This window comes from Haemorhous mexicanus, chromosome 4 (genome assembly GCF_027477595.1).
Source record: "Haemorhous mexicanus isolate bHaeMex1 chromosome 4, bHaeMex1.pri, whole genome shotgun sequence".
Classification (NCBI taxonomy): Eukaryota; Metazoa; Chordata; class Aves; order Passeriformes; family Fringillidae; genus Haemorhous; species Haemorhous mexicanus.
This window is the reverse complement of record NC_082344.1, coordinates 23,793,310-23,813,350: the sequence shown is the minus strand read 5'-3', so window position 1 is coordinate 23,813,350 and position 20,041 is coordinate 23,793,310. Positions and strand designations below refer to the sequence as shown.

At 37.3% G+C, this 20,041-nt stretch overlaps 1 protein-coding gene across 9 annotated transcripts in view; it reads right to left on the bottom strand.

The window, feature by feature from the left end:
* Nucleotides 1–20,041, bottom strand: part of CCSER1 (coiled-coil serine rich protein 1) — a 620,227-nt gene that overhangs the window by 358,216 nt on the left and 241,970 nt on the right. The gene's annotated exons all lie outside the window — the stretch shown is intronic.

Sequence of the window (20,041 nt, the reverse complement as noted above, 5' to 3'; positions counted from 1 at the left end):
TTAATGTAATTGCTAGTAGGAAATCCTTCAGGGTTTTTGACCTTGTTGCTAATTTTTTTTTTTTTCTTCTTTGGGAATACCCTGAAAAGATCACACAGCTGGGACAACACTGTTGCCTCAGAAAGAAATGATGAGGTAATTTACTCATTAAAGAATTAATAACTTCAGAGGCTCAAGAGTTTAGGAACAAGATCATTAAAAAGATCTTTGTACCACTACATAGGAAATTTTTAATAGAAGTCTGTTCAAATTAAAACCAGACAATATCCTTTGGATAAATAAATATAGAAATTTTTTTCTAATAAAAGAAGAAACAGCAACATTCTGCAGAAACCCAAATCAAAGGTGGGGAGGTCGGAAGTACCCAATGCCTTCCAAGTTACACCACCCAAAACACAACTGAAGTGAAGCGACTGCAATGAATTTGTAGGACTTGCTTTCATATTTCTTCCCAAAATTTAGAAGGAAAGTTCCCTAAGCCAATACAGAATTGAAGCCATAGCAAAGGATGTACCAAAATCACTTCTGCTGAGCAGGACACCTCCACCCCCAGCATTTAACCAGCTACACTGGGCACTGCCAGCAAGGAAGCTGGGGCAGCCTGGAGTTCACAGTGGCACTAAGGTAGCTTTAGAGCCTATTCAAATAGACACCAGTGGCTTTTGAAGTTCATGTTGCACTTAACGGTGTGCAGCCACATCACATTACTCCAAGTCTATCCATACAAGCTGCAGTCACCACAGTGTAGGTATTTGCTGTGCTTGCCCCTTTTGAGCTGTTGACAGTCCCTTTAGATAGGTTTGTATTTTTTGGGTGTGCAGTGAGGTGCCCTGAGAAGGTTAAGTCTCTACAGAGAGGGAGATTAACTGCCAAGAGTAGTGCTCCTTCTCTTCAATACAGAGAAACTGATAAAAAACAAGCATTATAGAAAAAAAATAAATAAACCAACCAAAAAAAAGCATCAAAGTCTAACAGGAAATGTAATAACACTCCTTTGGTAACCACAAGGAATGCTCTTAGCTTCACTGGAGTTTGTCACCACATCCAGTGACAAATATGTATTCACATAAATCATTATGCCCATGCTGATGGATAATACTTTACTCCAGCTGCCTATTACAGAGAAGGCATTTCAACATCCTCTTGCAGAGCCTCAATAAAAGGAGCATCAAACGGAAGGTTTAATTTTTCATCATCACAGGAACACTCTGATTCCCGCGGGAGCGCTCTCAGCAAAGGCAGGTGGATTGTGCCATCAGAGAAACGCAGCAGACCTATGCCTTGTAATGAAATCAAACAGCTCACTAAATCTAATACACACTCTAGCTGAAATTTGAGCTTCCAAAGCAACAGCCCATAACTTCAGAAATTAAACCTAGCAGAAAAGCACCGATGGTGCTCTTAGATGTGCTATTTCAGTGTCGTTCTTGCTTCACATGAAAAGTTTCTTCTGAAAGATAGAGCCAAGCTGTGTGGGCTTGATACTGCTATTAAGTCTGGTAACAGCATTATTTTCCTGCATGCTTAACAACACTGAAAAATGGAGATTTAGGTTTTCTTGTCTAAAAGGCAAAGAGACTTCCACATAAACTGAATTTAATGGTTTTTGCTTGTGGATTATTTTTTGTTTTGTTTGGGGGTTTTTGTTGGCTTCTTTAATACCTGTTCGTAATCTTGTTCTTAAAATGACATGCTAAGAATGAAAGTAGCTTTTTTTTTTTTAATAGGGGAAACAGAAGGCACACCCCCACATAAGTAGCCCTAGCACAGCAAATACGTTTATAACTATCATTACTCCCACTTTATGTTCTGTTGTACTCTATAGCATTACAGAAGTCTAACATTAGTATCATAGAATGGTTTGGGCTGGAAGAGACATTGAAAGTCATCTTTTCCAATCTCCTGCAATGACCAGGGACTTCTACAACCAGATCAAGTTTCTCAGAGCTCCATCCAACCTAACCTTGAATGTTTTCTGGGATGGGGCACCCACCACTTCTCTGGGCAACCTGTTCCAATGTTTTATCATCTTCATTGTAAAAAAATTTCTTCCGGTAGGTTTAAGTTCTTTTGAACTGTTTGGTTTCTGATTTGAGATTGTGGGAGCAGGTCAGTTGCCTGAATGTAAGTCTCTCTGAGATATCCTAAGGTATTTGAGCCATAGAGAGGCCAGCAGATATGGCACAGGACATGGAGGAGACCCTTCCAGAGCTGGAGCCAGAAGCTGGATGAGATTACCATACAGCATATTCAATGGCACTCAACACCTACAGCAGGGGAACTGAAACAAACCCTTTCAATTCTTAAACATATTTACTTTATGCCTTGCTAGTGTACACAACTTTGAAAGAGTACAGTTTATAGTAAGGTAAAAGTCTGTAAGAATGTCTGCAGGAAGACTAGATTGTTCCCCTTAAAACACCCTGAACATGAAATGAGGTACTTCAGGAAGTGCAACTTTTGAATCTCTCATCAAAACACCTGACCATTAAGAGGAATCTTAAGAATAGTTTATCCAAAAGAATAATCTTTACTGAGGTTTATATTAAATTATTTATCTATTATTTGTCTTCACCTGCTCCTTTTTTACTTCTTGCTATGTATGAAATTATGAAAATACAGCATAAAAATCTCATCTGGCACATGCACAGCTCACATTATACTTTAGAAGCCACTGAAGGCTCTCTGGATTTCTGGAAGAAATTGAAAGCAGCTGAACCACCATAGTGTTTGTTCACATTTATTTACTTTTTTTTTTTACAGTAAATCACGATAATTCCACCCAAACTAGGGTCCCAGAACAACCACTGACTGAAAGCAGCATTAGCACAACTAGCACATTTCTCACCAATGAACTCCAAGTGCCATTTAAACTCAATCCTATAAGATGTGACTTTTTACTTACAAAAATAACATGAGAACACTTCAAGGCACACCCCACCACCCCTAATGTTGTCGTCCTCAGAATTCAGTGTAGTATGTCTGAATATCAACAAACATTTCCACGGTTCCTATTATATCTTAACACTGCTTTAAGGAAATCTCTTTCCATTCTTGTATTCCCATTTTCTTCCTGTGCACATATTGGCAAACAGCTTCAGGAAGGATATTCCTATTCCTTATATTCTGTTACTGAAGGATATATGTAATTTTTTGTTTTCCACACTTTACCACTCCTATCCAGTGCCTGTTACACTTCCCCTCACACACATACACTTGTATTTTCCTCTCCAGTCTGGCTGATAAAGGGACACTACCATCTATTATACCCAAAACCATGTCTCTACGTCTTTGGGAGACTCTTCTCAATGAGGGAAGCAACTGCAACAACAACCTTTACTATTCTCAAACCTATCCTTAAAAACAGCCAATGAAGATCTAATTTCACATATTTGGGGCTTTTTTAGGAAAAAGTTTGTCTCCCATTTGCTACCACAACTTTGATTTAGTATCAAAATTAAATATCCTTTCAATGATCAATGCTATCTTCCAGACAGCAGTACACATTAGCTGCTCTCCCCCCTCCCTCACTGTACTACTTTATTAATGTGAACTCAAGGTCTCCTGCCCCCTTCCATAATTTCTAATTACCTATAGGCAATATGAGAAATGTCCATTAGCATAAAGATTATTTTTGGCATGGTAAGACACAGTTCAAGGCTATCAATCTTTTTCCAGACTGAAATTATATATTTTTCAACCTCTGGGTTTTACCTTAAAGCTTTTAAAAGTAGCATTCCATGCAGAAGTTAGATTCACTGCATTCTCTTTTAATTTTATTCCCAGCTATTTTTATTCCACTACATTCCAATTTTAAATTGAAGCTTGCTATCACTTAGAATGACTGACAGGAATTTTTAAAGGATAATTTCATCTGTTCTTGCATTCAGAAACAGTGTTTAGAGTTTGGTCTGTCATTCTGTGAAACTGGTTTAGATCTGCAATCTGCAAATGTACTTCTAAATACCAAAAAACGTCTCTGTGAGCATCAGGCAGAAAACAAGTTCACCATTTGACAAGGCTTGTCATTTGAAAATACAAGTAGGACATATGTGGCTCATAAATGCAAGCCTTCCATGTAGGAAGAAATGTCTCATTAGTTGTCTGTTCAAGCCCATTTATTCTTCAATATTTAAAGGCAAACCTGCATGTGACAAATATGAGAACATTCACAGAGGCACTGTAAAACACATGCATGTTTATATTACACATTCAAAGGTAAATTGCAAAAACAACAACTTGTTTCTTGCTCTACGTGTTCGCGAAACGCCAGTATATGTTGCTCAATTTGAAAATAAAGGCAGGTTTTAGTACACAGAAACTGCAGAAGGAAGTCACAATCTGCCAGTGTGCTCTCAGCCCCACAGAAGAATTATGCCTCCTCCTCCAACCTTACTCCTACTCAGCAATTGCTCAGGTCTAACTGGTGACTGCCCAGTGGATTCTCCCTTGCTGCCACTAAGGTGTTCAAACTATCCTTCCAAAGAACACAGAGGTTTAGTTGTCCTGAGCTGCAGTCAGTGCAGCAGAGCAGGCACAAGGAAGGAAATGAGATGCCCTGGAAGAACTGTACTAGTTCCCTTATCCTTCCTGATCTTGCCTGAAAGATGAGCAAAGCAGGAAATGAAGCATCATGTCTTCTCCGGCTTCCTCTAAGAGCAGCAGTTAGCAGCTGCTCCTTGTGTTGAAAGGCTGATGCTATCCCAATCCATGTGCTATAGCCTTGGTATAGAGCAAAATCTATTCCATATAAGAGAATGAGAAAGCATCAGATTAAAATCTCTTGAATTTCTATAACATTTTTCAGAATGAAGAACTAAGAATACTAGAAACATTTGCTAGAAGTTTTGAAATGGAGAGATGCAGAATGGTTCTTGCCATTCCATACACTGCTTGTAAAACAACTGCTTCTGCTCCCTGAAGGCATTTACAGTGGTCACAGCTTAACAGCTAAGCATGTAAAACTATCTACTTGAAAATGCCTCCTGGAATTTCTACACACATCTTGTTCATCTCCCACACAAATGCATAAAAAAAAAAAAAAAATCTATTCCCACCTAGAAATAGTTCAGAGGTAATCTCAAGTGTCCTGAGAAGCCTTTTCTCTGCATGCCATCAATCTTAAATCCTTCTTCCCAAAGCTGTGTTTGCCCTTTCTTCCCAGGTCTATTGCTTCTGATAATCTGATTAGGCCACCTTATTTATTAAAAAATCCAAAAACCCTAGCAGCAAACAAAGACAAATAACAAGAGCAGATATTTCCGGTAGTACTAAAATTCTTGAGCCTAAGGGTATGACTTCATTTGAAACTATATATTGATTCAGAATGTATTCACAAGTTTTCGTCCTGCTTTTACTGGAACTTAAGATGACCTTGTTTCTACTTTTAAAAACCTATATATATAAAAAACCATACCAATGCATGCAGTTTAAAATCACTTCAGTTAAATTTCTGAAAGCCATCAACACTTAATTTGTATAGCAAAAATATGTAAACATTTCAGCATCAGGGCTTGCAGAATCTAAATATCATAAATATTGCACAGGACTTGGCACTATTAGGAATACAAGGATGTATGTGCCCTAAACAGAGAACTGTATGACCTTCATGATTTATTATTTGTCCATTAACAAATGAAGGGGAAAACACAACAAAGCCAATGTATAGGATTCCACAGAAAATGTAAGTTTTTAATAGGTCTTTCAGGTCCTACAAAATTCTATAGTAACTGAACAGTAATCTATTCACTTTTAGAAGATAGATAAAAAATCCCTTAACAAACGCTGTAAAATCCCACATCAAACCCTGTAAAATTTATTTAAAAGGAGCTGAAAAGACTTGAATTATCTTATCAATTGGCACCTATCAAACTGACCTTTCATATGTCAGATAGCCACTGAAAGAAGGATATTAGGAAAAGTGATATGAATGTACTGAAGAGGCCAGTGACACACAGCAGCAGAAATTTGCTATGAATTAATCAACTCCTGGATGGAGTAAGAAACTAGGAAAACACTGATATCTTGCAACATTCACGGTACAATTAAAATGCTTAAAACCCAAGTGATAAATGCAGATAAGAACAGCACCATCCCTGTTCTCCAGAAGTAGCCATGAAGAGCCTTTTGTCCAGCTCCTGTCTGGAATTCGATGGCGCACTGGAGGTATGGGTGAAACAATCACGAAGACACCTATGCAAATCCCTAACTTCTGAAATTGATTTGGCTTTAAAAAGTCTTAAGGTTTCATGAAAGCTTGACAGTATTTATTCTAGTTACAGGTAAAGACTTTTTTGTAAACAGAATTAGCCTGCACCAACCTATACCGCAGCTCTTCTGCGCTGTAATCAATCAAACGACAATAACAACAAAAAAGCTTCTTAAGTTCCACAGCAAAGGATCTTTTCCCTGCCTAGTCAAAAAAAAAAACAACTGCAATAGGCAGACATTAAAAATAAAACTGATGACTGCACAATTCCCCATTAGCATGCAGAAGAACAGAGTTATAAACCTAGCACCAATCAAGATACATCTGTGCTGCACAAAGAAGCTACTTGCCCACAAAGGCCTTACTTTTTTTTTTCCCCCCCACCCTCTAGGTGAAGAACCTTTTCCTAATATCCAAACTGAACTACCCACGTCACCACTTCATGTGGCTCCCTTGGGTCTTGAGAGGGAAGAGATTGGTACCTGTTCCTCTGCTTCCCCTCGTGAGGAAGTTGCAGACCATTATGAGATCTTCCCCCTCTGACTCATCTTCTCCAGGCTGAACAAAACAAGTGGCCTGTGGCCTCAGCCCCTCCTCATATGGTTTCCCCTCTAGACCCTAAATGTACCTGTAAAATCATACTGTCATTTTCTTTATTCTACTGCAACAGAAGTATCACAATCACCAGGGTAAGTCCACAGCAACATTCAATGTTACTGAAATCTAAGTATTTGCTTAAAAAAATTAGTTTCTACAAAGACAGAGTCTGTGTAGGAAAAAGCCACTGTTTCCAAAAGTTAGTTTTGGTGCCTGCATTTGGCTTTATATACAGAAGCACAAGTGGGAGGTTTTTTCCCTACAAGTGCCCAATGGGTGCAACACCCCAATTATTTCATGTCAGCTTGGATGGCTGATCCAGGCTGGGCCTTTCTAGATGGTCAGTGCATGAGGAGAGCCTGTGTAGAGGTTCTTTTAAATTCAAGTTGCCAGACTGACTTCATATGCTTCATGAAGGGCTGTGCATCATGATGCAACCGAGCTGCTGTGCACTGGAGTCAAGTGGAAAACTGGAATTCAGGCACCCATGGCAAAAACTGTGATAGTGATTATCTGATTACTTCTGCTGCAAGACCATGACTTGAAGCAGGATCAGCACTTGAAACTGAAAAAAAATGGCAGATTTCAGATTTGTTGCTTTTAGTCAAAATTAAAACTGTTGAAATGAGTCCACATAAAAATCAGAAAAACACCCAAACTACAGTTTGTGCTTCAGTGTACTCTAAAATAATTAGCTCTTTTTTAATTAATGTCATTATTTTAATTTCAGCTGTAGTTTGCCAATCATGGCATGAGACTGAACAATGCTTTGGTACAAGCCCCCTTCTTTGCTGGTATCCAGGGTACAAAATATCTTCCCTAACTGCCAGTATTACAAGCTTCCAATGCTTTTTTCTGGGCAGAAAATAAATAAAAAAAGCTTTGTCTTAAGCCCTAATGTAGGAATATAGAAGCCTCACAATCTCACTCCTAGCATCCTTCCAAGTCAGAATAAATGCTGTACATTATGCAATTATAAACACTTTTTTTCTCTCTCTCTCTTTTTACTCTGTCAATGTTTTTTTTTTTTTCCTTCAAAAGCAGCTGAGCGAACTTCTTACCATAGCAATGAGCAAGAAGGCCCTGAAAAATGTCACGGGCCAAAGCCACAGGGATTTCATCAGACAGTACATGAATATTTTATGTTACTCCTCCAAAAGCCATCTGGAATAATGGCTACCCCAAACCTTAGTCCTCTTGCTTTCCCTTGTGGTTAGAGCTCATATTCTTGCAACAGCAAACTGTGTTAACCCCCCAGCTCCATCAAAAAACAACGGGGAAAAAAAAACCAACCCAGAACAAACCTACTAAGCAAACAAACCAAAAAAGTCTAAAAACCAAAAAACCAGAAAAAAACCAAACCAAATAATAGAGAAAGGAAATCCCCCACCACCTTAAGAAAGCTGAAGAGCTCAGCTGCTTGATCTTACTTCGGGAGTTGATGTAGACACTTGCTAAAGCATACACACACAAACCACAGAAGAGACAGATGACAAGAAGATCCAGGAACAAGAAATTAAGCATATTTGCCCTTAGAAACAAGGCAGAAAGTGTTAATCTTAGTGAAATAGAATTCCTGCAGTACTGGCAAAGTTACTGTCAGGATAAATTACTTGCTTCAGCAAATACCAAATACAGAAGCAAGCCTGCCAGGGTGCCAGACTAGCTCAAACAACCAGCCCCCATCCAGGAAAGCATTTCTACATTTAGTTCCTATCTCAACACTTTTCTCCTGTTCCTATTTTTGCATCTGTGCTTTGCTTTCTCTCCCTTTTGCAGCTATATTCTAGATAATGGCAGGAATTTGCAATTTAACATTAAAACCAAGATGGAATAAATGAAGGGGGTTTTTTCTGGGTGTAACTTGAACAGAGAATCCTTTCTGAATGACACACAGGAGCAAAGCTTTCACTGCTGGTATTGCATTTCCCCAAAAGATCTGAATGAAATAGTAGTTTAAAGGTATGTAATGTAATTTTTTATTATTCTGACACATTGAAACAGTTCCATAAGAACAACTAGTTTCAGTTCCCAGCATGTCCAAAAAGGTTAATTCCTATCTGTATTCTGTAAAAAATGGAATGCGGTTCTGCATTGCAACCATGGCACAGATAAAACTAAATGAAATCTAAAAAAATAAAAAATCAGCACAAGAATAATGTGGTCTTGAAGACTCATCATGTATCTATTTATACACTCATTCTACTACATGAATAAAAGCAAGCACTGGCTTTGAAATTATCGCCATACTACATCTTCTCTCAACTCTGACAGAAACAGATTCCACAAGACACTGTATCAAACTAATAAAATCTCACTTTTTTAAAGTAGGCTCTGCAAGACCACACTGCATTTCATTTATCTGTCCACAGTTCTGAAAATCACTTATAAACAGTACCCATTTAAACACTGTGGAGAACACAGCATTATGCAATGACAATATTATAGGACCAGAGTTCATACAAAACTAATTTTTTTTCTATGATTTAAATATTGTCAAGATATTTAGAAATGCTTCTTTAAGATCCTCTGCAGCATTCAGATACAAATATATAGGGGAAGGAAATGGAATAATATCAAAATAATGAGAAGAATATTCTGTACTAATTCTAACACTAGTATTCTATTTTATCCTAATTCTTACTAATCCTAGCCAATTAAGCTGCACATAATCCAAGTCCTGAAGTGACTAGAATGTGAGAAAATAATTTATCCAAATAATACTATGTAATTATATTTTTTAAAAGCAGAGATAAAAATAGTAAAAGATTTTATTTTGAGCCAGTGAATCATCCTAATAAATTGCTCAAGAAGCTGGAAAAAGATGCCATAAACACAAGATAATCAGAAAAATGCTGAAGTTGTGAAAAAAAATCAATTATATGAATAAACAAACCGAGAGTCAAATATTGTATTGTATCAGCAAACTACAGCATATGGTAAAATATGGCCTACAAAATATACTGATGGAGCTTGCATTGTCAACACAGAATGGCATCTTAATAAAGACTGATGCAACTTAGAAAGAGCTTCATCACAGAAGTCAAAAGAAATACAGTAGAAATTCATATTCATTAGAGAAATCAGTTGTGAAGAACAATGCAATGACAGAAAGAAGTAGGTTAGGAAAGCTCAGCCTAAGAAACATATTTAAAAAGTACTTTCTTTTGGAAATTATATAAGACTTTTGGTATGGGTTCACTTTTTAGAGCAAATTCAATGCAACCATCAGTGTCACTAGCAAAAGACAGTGGCATATTTTTGGTATATCTGTGAGAACTGTGAAGTTATGTATGTATTACAAAAGCACATGTATATCTTTCTAAGTAATTGGTTGTAAAAATGTATCATTACTATACAGTTATATACTCACATTTTACCCAGAGACACAATTCTAATTAAAAAAAGTAGTCAGGCCCACCAGAATGTGAATTATAATGACAACCACATGCAAACAGAACCTGTGAGTGTGAATCCATTTTGATGTCATTGTCATATTCATTCAGGGAGTCCAGAGCTCACTAACATCAAGGCAGAGCTCTTCACTGCCTCAATGAACTTTGAAAGAAAGCTCTGCTGAAATAAAAAACTAGACAGCAAAACTTATGCTAGTTGACTAGTTTTAAAAAAGTCAGTACGACCCAGCAATATTTTTACCATGGGTTATCTAAAACTCTACCTTGAATGTTCAGTTTGACTACTCCAAGAAGGCTAATCTCTTTTTCAATATAAAAGCAATCTACACAAAAGGAATACAAAGTTCTTTCTGATGGGCAAGTCAGGAAAGGTCCTACTCATGTCAAAGATTTGCTCACTTAAGTGATTTTAGTTAAATCTTTTAGCTGTAAAACATTCAGACCCACTAAACTCTCTCCCTCTACGTGCACCCTGCCAGTATTAATTTTGAAAGCAATTGTTGTTCCACAGCACTGTGCATGTGGGTAGGAGCACAAGTTTAAGACACCAACTGATCCAAAGCTGCATCACGAAGTGTAGAGGTGGAAAACAAAAAGGGGTTGGGGACTGGTGATAAAAATGCTCATTTTCATAGCAAAAGGACTGACCCAAATACTGCCTTCTTTCTCCATGCTACTACCAGAAGTTCATTAGCAGCAGAGGTCTTACACAGATGAACAAGGCTGGCATGGCTCTACACTGGAGATTTAGGAACTTATTTCACCACTGATCTAATTTTATACCATAGTTTAAATGAAACATGAGGAATAATATTTAGAAGACATTTTTGCATGGGGTGGCAAGTAATGGAAACTGCTCCTCTATTTCCACAATGGCAGTTTGAAGCTGTGAACAGAGATTTGTTTTCTTCATAAAATAAAGCAAAATAAAAAGTTTAAAAAAAAACCCCAACCCTCCCGAAACCCCACCGCACTGATTTGCCCAGAAGGGACAGGAAAAATAGTGCCACATAAGAGAAATAAAATTCCTAGGACATAAGTGATCCTTGTCTAGTCACTCATTCTATTTATCCTGCTTAAAAGAGGTGTAAAGGTACAGTTTGACAACTTCCTTGGCTGCTTTGTGACATGTTGAATTTCTGCTGGAGCAACATAAGTTATCCCTGAACATACATTTCTTCCTATTCTGATTATCTTGACAGAGATTTGACACAAGAGCTGTTGATTAAAAAAAGAATCTTCCTCTTCAGCTTGCAGATGAGGATATTGCTTTTACCTGAAACCTTTTCAGTACTTTTTTAAATCCAGGAGGGAAAACAGAGGAGAGTTTTCAATTCAAATTTAAAAACAATTCCTAGGCATGAGCAACTTTGCATATTACATCCATGAGTTCTTCATCACATGGATGACTATTGTCTCTGTAAAGGGAACTCACCATGAACACAAACATGGAAGGAGAAAGATAAAGAGAGCAGCATTCTGACAAGGCACAAAGTCCCAGCTGGATTAAATGCACCCGTGCTATTTCCCACCCAGCTGAGGCTCTGACCAGAGGCAGAGAACTGCTGTTTTTGTAATATTAAGGTACATAATGGAGTGAAATACAGACTATTGGACAGATGCAGTATTTCTTTAGATACACCAAATGCTCGTGAAAAATACCTGTGCCTACCAAGTGGCTCTGGACAATTACACAACCAGGTGTAGGACATGTCCCTGATGTGCAATTTCTAAATACTTTTCAAAAAAAAAAAAAAAAAAAAAAAAAAAATCTTTCTTTTTCTGTCCCTGGCATTCATCATGTAAACCTTGAACCAAAACACTTCATCTTCATGAATTCAAGTGGAGCCAGACTGCACAAAACCAGCACTATTATTTTCTGTCAAAACCATAAAATCCTAACAGTCCAACTGCCCTGCAGTGAGCAGAGATGACATCTATTACATCAGGGTGTTCAGTTGTAAGCATGCTGCATCAGCATTTCTCATATATTTTCTTTCTCCAACTAGAAAAATGATCAGCACTGTTCTGATAACTGGGCTGCAAAGTAATAGAATGCAGTGTGCAGAGAAAACATTAAACAAATCTGCAGCACAGAGCTGTGCCAGGATCCAGCTATGCTACAAACTGTGAGAATTTCTCCTCTGACTCCTTTCTCCTCTTTCAGAAATTCTGGATGACCAAGGCACTAGAGATAATTAAGAGATCAAATTTAAACTCTGCATAATCATCCTTATGGTCATGTATGAAGACAAATATTGAAATGGGTAACTCCATGTACAGCTGGCACTCCACTGCCAGAGTATTAGACCTACATTTTTATCTGTTACCATTTACTCTTCTTGAACAGCAATTACAGCAATTGTAATTCTTCTTACAGCAATTTACAGCAACAGTTGCCCATTACCAGTTTCAGTGCTTTATCTATAGAACCAGTCATTTTTCAGGGCCAGGAAGACTCTGAAACCTATCATGAGGACTAAAAAAATATTAATACATAGGGGGAATAAAATGTATGACTTCAGAAGTTGAGAGGCTATTTAGATGAGGATAATTCTTTTTGGTTTTAACCTACTGGACTTGAAGGTAATGACACCAGCTATAAAACTCATATAAAATCCTCTTTGTAAATTACAAAACTGTTTGATGTATTGCTCTTTTCATAACAATAATAAATTTGCAGGGAAATCAATTATAATGAAGCTTAGATGCTGTGTGCTCATCTTCATCCCACTCCTACTTTTAATCAGTTTTTCCTTAAAAAAAACCTGGATAACTGGGTAACTTATTGGGAAATTTGTTAGACCTGGCAGTATTATGTATGTTTTTATCAGAAATTCTTCCATCTACCTACTGTCATTTAACTCAAATTACTCATAAGCCCTAATAACTTAGTATAATCAATTCCTTCTATAGACTCTTGCAGACATTCTGGATTTCTTCCCCCACTTGCTCATTATTTTGTATTTGTAGATTTATCCCAAAATGCAATTGGTGTGATCAGCTCTCTTGGTGGGATTTACCTGACTGACCTGCAGCAACTGATCAAAACCACGGGAAGTACTAAATGAGAACATGGTTTCAGTTTTGCAACAGTTATAATTTTATGGTGCTCAGCCACAGGTTAATCACAGTCAATTGCACAGAAGTGCTGATGTAGCAACAATACATATTAATAGGGTTACTATTTTTAATGCCTCTTGCCAAGGTGCTGCTAAGACCTGGCTTGTGGAGGAGGCTGGAGCACAATCTATGCAAATCTGTGTTGACCTGGACCACACTGCCCTGCCATAGGAAAATGTTTCACTCAGACAACAATGTTTCAATTCAACCACAGGAGAAATAAGAAAAGTCCTCTCCTGCTTTCTGAAACATGGAGTAGATACGTCTATCACCACCACCTCTACATGTGGAAGAGAACTTCATGCTTCATTGCCAATCTGGTTTCAGTGAGGCTGTAGCACACAGACACATGTAATCTACAAAGATTAAGCCACTAAACCAGTGGCAGAACAAACAATGGAAACAGAGAAATTTTACATTTTCAGTATTTAAAATTAAGGGTATTCATTTCAGACTGATAACGTCAAAGTGTGGCTCAAACAACATTCTGAATGTAGCCTTCAACAGAACTTCAACGTGAGCATGGGCAATGACAAACTGATAACTGAGCTGAACCAATTCAGAAGGTCTTTTTATTGAGCCAGGATTAGTGTGACTCCAGGATTAGAGGGCCAGAGCTGTGCGCCCATCCCAACCTGTCAATGAACACATTGTCCAGGAGCATCTGTTATAAAGTGCAAAGATCCTTATGAGAAAAGGAGTCCAGGAAGGCTGGACATTCTTCAAGAAAGAAATTTTAATGGCACAGGAACAGCCCATGCCATGTGCCAAAAGACAAGAAAGCAGGGAAGACAACCAGTGCGGCTGAACAGCCAGCTTTGATCGGAACTTCAGGAAAAAAAAGTGAATTTAAGATCTTTGCAAGAAAAGGCAGGAAAATCAGAAGGACTACAAAGACTTCATGAGGTTACACTGGGAGAAAATTAGAAGGTACAAAACCCAACTAGAAATTAATTTGGCTACTGCCATAAAAAATTGCAAAAAAAGTTTCTATAAATACATAAACAACAAAAAAAGGGTTTAGGAGACTCTCTATCCTTTAGTGGATGCAGGGGAAAACCAACTGACAAAGGATAAAGGAACTTAATGCTGCTTTTGCATCCATCTTTAGTAGTAAGATCAACTGTCCTCAGAGCTGGAAGACAGGGGCAGGAAGCAAAATGAAACCACCATAATCCAAGGGGCAATGGCCAGCAACCTGCTAGACATGCACACAACTATGGGGCCAGACAGGATCCACCCAAGGGTACAAAGGGAGCTGGTGGAAGAGCTCACTGAGCCATTTTCAATCATTTACCCCCTGTCCTGGCTCACAAGGGAGGTCCCAATTGATTGAAGGCTAGCAAATGTGATGCCCTTCTACAAGCAGGGCTGGAAGGAGGCTCCCAGAATCTACAGGCCTGTCAGCCTGGTGCCAGATCTGCTTAAGAGCCTTCACTTGGAATGGACAGACTTGTTCCTGCACCTTGAAAGTGTATAACTAAATAATTGACATTGGGTTTGTTCATTGTTATTAAATACCTTATAATGGATAATCTTAGAATAAAACATTTTCACTGCTGAAGTGAATACCTGATTATATCCACTTGTTCCAAATATTCTCTACTACTCTGAGATGCACTCCTAGAAAAAAATGACGTGAAGTGCCACTATGGGGTGTGCTGCCTGTCTTTGCAACCAGCTGGGCATGGGTATGCCAATGTATTTACCAAGAGAAAAAGCCAATTTAACATGATAAATTTGAATTCTATTACTAAATCTAGCACACTTTCATCAGTATTTATTTAAATTTATGAGTATATGCAGTGTCAACATACCATGAAATGAAGGAACTACCAATTTCCAGCATGAATTAATTGATAAAAGGGACTGCATTAGATGCAGACTTGTTGAATTAAGCATCAATGCTACAGTGGTTAATTACAAAGTTACTTAAAGGAAGAAAACCAGCAGTATTTTACAGTGTATTCAACTTGCAATTGGTTCCTAGCATGGCTAACACAATATTAGCAAATGTAATAGATTTCATAGAGGACTGATGGAAATTCTTTAACATCTCTAAAAACCATAGTTTAAGGCCAATTCCATATTGACCAGCAATTAGCAAACAGCAATTAGCTTTCTCTGAGTACTTTCCATCAGTAGATTGTAAGTGCAGTATAAAAGGGGACTCTATAATTATGCTTATTTTACTGATGAGGTGAAAGATGCATGGGGAGAAGTAATGCAGCCAGTGATATCTGACAGACTAATTGCAGCCTGAGTGGTATCACTCTGCCCCACTAATCTCAGGCAACACTAATGGCCTGTCTCTCAGCAATTTTGAGATAATTTTCCATATTTCTCTTTTTTTTTTTTTTTTTTGAGTTTTGTTTCTAAGTGTATTCTAAAGACACTGTATCAGACACATTAACTTTTAATGACAGTTACAGGCAGCTGCAATTTCCCTCAGTAAAATAAATGATTAATTAGTAAAACACAGTATGCAATACATGTCCAAAGTGACTTAGTCCTATTGCTAATTGTAGCAATTAGCTAAAACTCCATAGCCTGCATGGTGTTTTGCAGAGCTCCAAAAAAGAAAAAAAACCCATGGGCTGAATATTTTATACTCCAAATTACACAAACATGTAAACAACATATCAGTCTTCTAGATAAGCAACCAGTAAGATCACTTCTGACAGACCCTTAAAAATACCTAAAAGTAGAATTTTGCGTCTGATAAACTATATATTTCATAAAGAACACAAGGAAAATATGACCTTATTTCGACAAGCCTAAAGATTTTCTTTTTATTATGGCACTCAGTAAAATTAATCTACAAGCTCAACAACTAAAGTTTGAACAAAACCCCATTATCACTGACTACACAGATTCCTTCCCAATGCAACTGTATTTTTCCATTCTGTTTATTTCAGCATAAAGACCTTCTCTTGCTAGGCACAAAGCCAAAGCCATACAAGTTTTGCTCATATGTCTCTGCCTGAAGTGCTCAACCAAAGATTTTTAAAAAGGCAAAGCCCTTAAACGTCCCCTCGATTAGCCAGACTTCAACACTGCCTAAGCCAGCTATAACTCAAGCCATAAAAAAAGGTAACAGATGGAAATAATTTCATTCTCATCTGGAAGAGTACAGGAAAGCCAACATATTGCTTGGTAAGAGGTGTTATATATTCATTATTGCTGATAGCAATGGGTGAGAAAGAAGCTACAGTCCAGTTTTCAGAAGCTCATTGGCCAAACACAATCAATTGGTTGCCAGAAATGTTATAAAGGATAGAAAGTATAGAACATCAATTGTTCTATACTTTCCCCTCAAAATGGGGGAGAAAAAAATGACAGAAAATAATTGAAGAAACATTCAGAGCAGAGAGGCCTGTCTCAAGTCAGAAGGTAAAGAATCAATTTCTTAGGAGTGGATAAAGCTCCCAATTTCATCCATCCAACTCCTATTTTCTTGTCTGCTCTCTCTCAAATGAGAGGAGTTACTACTGACAAAAAGGTCAGTACTAGAAAGACTTTGAGAAAATAAAAAAAAACAAAAACCAAACATCAAAATAAACATCCAAGAGCTGGAGAGAAAGGGAAACCACAAAATCATGGACAGGCTGCAAAACAGCTTGCGCTGTCCGCTGTGCTGAAGTGGCTTTTATCAAGCTGCCCATGCTGGGTAATACAGGTAATTCTCTGGTAGTGCTTTTTCATTCCATTATGCATCCCACAGGCCTTGGTTACCCAATTTATCGCAGATTTGTCTGTCAGAAATGGAACATCCATGAGAAAAAGCTGCAGACGAGACTGAGGGAGATTTCCAGAGCACATGGAAAATCACTGAGTTTCCTCACATGCCAGGGTCCTCCAGACTAACCAGCTTTGTTTTTGAGGTTTCCAAAACCCTGGGTAACAATCTGCCTTATGAGCCTTGCATGGCCCAACCCATAAAGAATTACTAGTAGACACTTGCAAGGCTTTTTCACTGAAAGTGAAATAGCAATTAATTCTCTTAATTGAATGATCATTCATTAGCCTTTTACTAAATAACATTCTCAGTCTTGAAAGTTACTGCCATGTCTTCAATTTCCCTTTTCAAGATAAGACTAATAACAAGTCTCTAAGTCCGCAGCACAGTACAGCACATATTGTGTGCATTTTTTCCATTTAGATTCTTCAATTACAAGCAACTGCAGCAAAAAAAGCATATTTTACTAGCTAGTATTACATTTTGGCAGGTCATAATTAAATTATTCCTTAGAAGCAGCACTCAGTGCTTAAGAAGAAGGATTACATTGAATAACAAGGCTAATATTTTAACTCAATTAGCATGTTATTTTTCAATAAAGAGGTATACAGTACCGTAACTCTCCCTTCTATGGGCAATATCAGCAATAAAACAGAAATAGTGCAACTTTTTTTTGTGCTAACCCATGTAATTTTCCCCATGACATTGGTACGATTTGTATATTATTGAAGTGGATGAAAACGTGACATATTATTATTTTTATAAATATATAATCTTATTTTACACTCTTGCAAGTATAGAATATTTCAATTCTATAAAAGACTGCCAGAGACTATGCTTTACTACGTCTAAAAATACCTGAGCATTCCATAGTAAGGAAAGAATTTCTTTTATGTCTTTTGTTCTGTACTGTTCTGAGTTTGATTTATAATATTGGTTGGGGCAGAAGTGATTCTTGGATGAAAAAATTACACCTAGTTGCAATGGAAGTAAGGGATCTTCTCCATGGAAACTGTCTGCTAAGTATGCTCAGATGACTTATTTATCAGATTCTTCAATACAATATTTCAATTTTATGGGATTATATTTTCCTGTAATCTTTCACTAATAATTTAAAAGTGACAAACATATGAATGTCTGAATATCTGAAGATAATCAAGTCGTGTCATTTCAATATAAATTTCTAACATATTTCAGGGTCATGTCCTTGACTGTTCAAAGCAGCTACTCAAGTTCTTTCTAGGTAAATTACAGCATATATGGACATTCAAATGTAGGATTAGGAAAAGGCCATTTTGATTTTATATGGCAAGACAAAAAGAAAACTACAGAGACAGAGTGTGCTATAACCAGTTGGGGAGATGAAAATTATATAGTACAAAGAAACAAATAAGCAAAAGACTGAATGATTTGGATGAGAAAGATAAGATCAATGAGTTACATAAGGAGGTATTAGTAAGTGGGCATGAAATTCCAGTGAGTCACATGAAATACCTTATGTTCCTTTTGTGGAGATCACCTGGGGATTGCTTTTAAAGATAAAGTAGTGAAAGGTACGACATATTTCCAAACAGAAAATAACAGTAGATTCTTACACAAGTCTAATGGAACTCTAAGTTAAATCTAAAATTCTTACACTTATCATCATGGTAAGAATGCCCTTTTCTGTGCATTACAGAATTATTCCCACTAGAAGCAACAGAGAATGCTGCCAATATCACCACCTGAATGTTAGAACTGCTATGTCATATAATTTCATAATTCTTATTTACTTTACATAATTCTTATTTACAGATAAAATGAAGTTACCAATCCATTAAAATCCACTCTATAGTCTCACTTTATATAAAAAAAGCAACTAATGGAGAATTAAGTATTTCAATTCTGGATTCAGCAAGTCAGAAGGGCATTAAGGATCCATATAGTAGAAATCAAGCTCCTAGTGAAACTGGAAAGCCTGGGGCTTGCCAGTGAGCAAAAGCCATGCTGATTAGGAGGACTAATTTCAAACTACCATGGCTAAACCTTTGACAAATCTTTTCAGATAGGACACCAGTTGAATTAAATACAGATGATCTAGAAGTGAGCAGTAAAACCCCCCAATTTATTTTCAGTCTTTATTATATAAAGCTTCAACAGGATAAATTCTGCTTTCATCTTCAGGAAAAAAGTTAGCAATGATGTAGTCACAAACTGGAACGGGTACCCAGAGATGATGTGGAGACCCCATTAAGGTACCAAAAGTTTAAGTGGACAAGGATTTGAGCAACCTCTCCTGAGTTGGCCTTGCTTTGAGTAGAGAAAGTAGACCTCCAGAGATCCCTCTACACACAAATTATTCTGTATTTCTATGAACAACACAGATAAAAAACAAACAAACCAAAAACCTTCTTGTAGGTCAAAACATAATGCAAACTGCAATTCTCTAACAATGAAGATGAAAGTTCACAGCCTATATCAGAGTAAAGGCTCCACAACCGGAAAGTATATTAAAAAAAAAAAAAAAAAAAAAAAAATTTTATTTCTCTAAAATTCTAAAGACAAACAGAAAAGGAAATTTTCAAAGCAACACCACAGTCCATAGGGGAAGCAGGAAAATATAGCAGGACAAGACAAGCCAGGACTCTTGAAATTGTTCAGAATGGCCCAGTGAATGGCCTACAATCTGATTTCAGGCATCATTTACAAACCCAAGCTGGCAGAATTAGAGTACTAACTCTAGTACTGCTACTTAAGGGATTCTTTTTTTTCCCTTCTGCCTTTCTCCTCTAAATGAATTCCATGCGACTTCACAATGGATATCAACTGTAGTAAGAAAACTGAAAAGCTCTAAAATGCTGGAAGAAAACAATGAAATGTATTTTCGCCAGAAGCAGTTGGCTTCCCCTGTCCCCTTTTCAGTAAAAGCCGAAAAACAGCTTTACATTCTGGACACCAAGATGGCAGGATCATTTAAAT